This window comes from Quercus robur, chromosome 7, assembly GCF_932294415.1.
Source record: "Quercus robur chromosome 7, dhQueRobu3.1, whole genome shotgun sequence".
Taxonomy (NCBI): domain Eukaryota; kingdom Viridiplantae; phylum Streptophyta; class Magnoliopsida; order Fagales; family Fagaceae; genus Quercus; species Quercus robur.
In genome coordinates, this window is record NC_065540.1 from 13,037,767 (window position 1) to 13,040,644 (window position 2,878).

At 31.3% G+C, this 2,878-nt stretch overlaps 1 long non-coding RNA gene across 2 annotated transcripts; it reads left to right on the forward strand.

Annotated features, from left to right (window-relative positions):
• The first annotated feature begins 484 nt into the window (after window positions 1–484).
• LOC126692321 (uncharacterized) lies at window positions 485–1,553 on the forward strand. Of its 2 annotated transcripts, none has more exons than XR_007644966.1 (2): window positions 485–823; window positions 1,387–1,553. It is a non-coding gene; the product is annotated as an uncharacterized LOC126692321 (long non-coding RNA). The 2 variants fall into 2 exon arrangements; XR_007644965.1 differs by lacking the exon at window positions 1,387–1,553 and adding an exon at window positions 1,061–1,159.
• The last annotated feature ends 1,325 nt before the right edge of the window (window positions 1,554–2,878 follow it).

Consider the following 2,878-nt stretch of genomic DNA (forward strand, 5'->3'; position numbering starts at 1 on the left):
ATCCGGATGGATATTTTCTAGTAGACATTTGTAATTAAAAAATATTTACAAATAAATGAAATACAATCTATAATAATAATAAAAATTACAATTTAACTAGAATAATATAAATTTAACGTATAAAACAATAGAACCTGGTTTATAAAAAGCACAATTGTAGCTTTACTTAATATGCTCACTTTACACTTTAAACCTGCACAAAAAAATTAAAATTAATATTAATACAAAATAAATTATTCTAAATTTATAATTTTGTTATCAATACTCTTCACTAACAAAATATGTAGAACTCAACTTGATTCACACATTCACTGATACTAAAAGTTCATCATGGCATCACACTAAAAAAATCTGATTTCTTAAAAAAAAAAAAAAAAAAATCAAAAATCAAAAAATGTAAGGCTTTCTCTGATTTCTTAAAAAAAAAAAAAAAAAAATCAAAAATCAAAAAACAAAAGGCAAAACGTGTAACTGTGTAGCTTTCTCTAGAAGCCACAGCACAGCCAGCTTTTTTTCACTTTTTGTAAAGTGAAATCAATGGTCCGGATGAATTGATGCTTCTAGAGACATTTTTAAGGGCCCGGATCAAGCTTCTAGAGAAATCTATTTCTCTTTTCACTTTTTGTTCTGTTGCCGCAGCTGTTTGTGCTCTTTACTCAGCAGTAATGAGCAATAACAGAGCTGAGCAAACTCCTCTTCAACCAAAAAAAAAACCCAGCAAACTATGAAGAAGATGAAAGAGGCAACGGAGGAGAAAACAAAAAATGAACCTGAAATGAAGATCTGTGAACACATCAAGTCTATTGCCAACACCAACTGATGAGTAAGTCAACAAAAAAAGAGAGTGTTTTTTGTTTTTTTGAATTAAGATGGAGATTGGAGAGAGTCAAAGAGTGGGGGATTTTTTTCTTCTTTCTGCCTTTTGTAATATTTTCTTTTACAAACCAAAGATTATTGCTTTTTATAATCTTTTCTTCTGCAAGTTAAAGATTTGATGATAGGATATTAGGATTTCATGTCACTTCAATGTAAGTAACGGGCAATTTTTTTTTTTTTCAAGATGAGAAACGGGTGTTTTGTGATCTTTTCTTCTGCAAGCTAAAGATATCATGTCACTTCAGTGAGAAACGGCCCTTTTTTTTTTTTTTTTTTTTTTTTTCTCCTCAAATGAGAAACGGGCCTCTTTTCTTCTGCTGCTGCAACTTAAATGTGAGAAACGGTTTTTTTTTTTTTTTTTTTTCCTTCTTCAGATGAGAACACAATATTATATACTATGTTTTTTTTTTTTTTTTTTTTTTTTTTTTCATCAGATGAGAACACAATATTATATACTATATATATATATATATATATATATATATATATATATTTTTTTTTTTTTTTCAGATGAGAACACAATATTATATACAATATTATTGCTATTTGGGGGCCCTCTTACATGTGGGGGCCTTAGGCGACCGCCTAGCTCGCCTATAGGTTCAGCCGGCCCTGAACGGGTGTTTTGTGATCTTTTCTTCTGCAAGCTAAAGATATCATGTCACTTCAGTGAGAAACGGCCCTTTTTTTTTTTTTTTTTTTTTTTTTTTCTCCTCAAATGAGAAACGGGCCTCTTTTCTTCTGCTGCTGCAACTTAAATGTGAGAAACGGTTTTTTTTTTTTTTTTTTCCTTCTTCAGATGAGAACACAATATTATATACTATGTTTTTTTTTTTTTTTTCATCAGATGAGAACACAATATTATATACTATATATATATATATATATATATATATATATATATATATATATTTTTTTTTTTTTCAGATGAGAACACAATATTATATACAATATTATTGCTATTTGGGGGCCCTCTTACATGTGGGGGCCTTAGGCGACCGCCTAGCTCGCCTATAGGTTCAGCCGGCCCTGGCTGCGAGCAAACTGAGGATGGGAAATCAAAGAACACCAGCGCTTCGACACGGACCTATATTGGAGAGCCCATCGGCAAGGGAGTCGATAAAGGACCTCGAACAATAGAGCATCGGGCAGCTTTTCGATATCGATTTGGATCGGATCATTCGACTTTTCTTCTATTATTATTTTTCTTCTTTTTCTTCTTTTATAACACAGAACCATGGAATCTGTGTCTGTGCTTTTGATCGACTCCACCGCCGCCATGGAAACAGAAGTTTAATAAACCTGAAAGATAATTTAACCCTATGGATTTGCTTTGCTTTTAAATATATTTATAGGTGGCCATATAGGTGTCAGTTTCCTAGTCGATCTCTAGTTGGGGTGGCCTAATCCAAACCGTTTCTTTTTATTTTCAATAAATGGCCAGAAATTGTATAGAGTTATTTTTGAATTGACTTTGTTTTTTTTCTTCTTATTCTAATAAATAAATAAAGGGTAAATTTCATCTAAAAAAAAATTAAAGGTTAAATTACAAAGTTTGTCACTATACTTTACATTATATCTCAATTTCACCTCTAACTAACTTTTTTTTTAGTGTCCTGTCGATTTATTCATTGTCCTTCTCTCCTTAAAAGAAAAAGCTGTGTCAAACAAAATTATAAAAAAAAAATTCCTACCACATTATCGGTTAACTATATCATCATGTTCAAGTTTGGGGAAAATCTAAAATCCTATCTCTCTCTATCCTTATATTACTAGCCTGTTTGGATGTTTAAAAAATGAGGGGGAGTAGAGTAAAGAGAGAGAGTAATTCAATTACCTTATTTGAAAATTTTTTAAGGAATGAGAGGAGGCGTTTGGAGGGGTTTGGAGGGGTTTCAACTACCTCTAACCCCTCATTTTTAATTCCCCAAAATTGGAGAGATTTGGAAGGAGAGTAGAGTAGATAAATTATTGACTAAATGAATTCCCCAATTTACCCTTT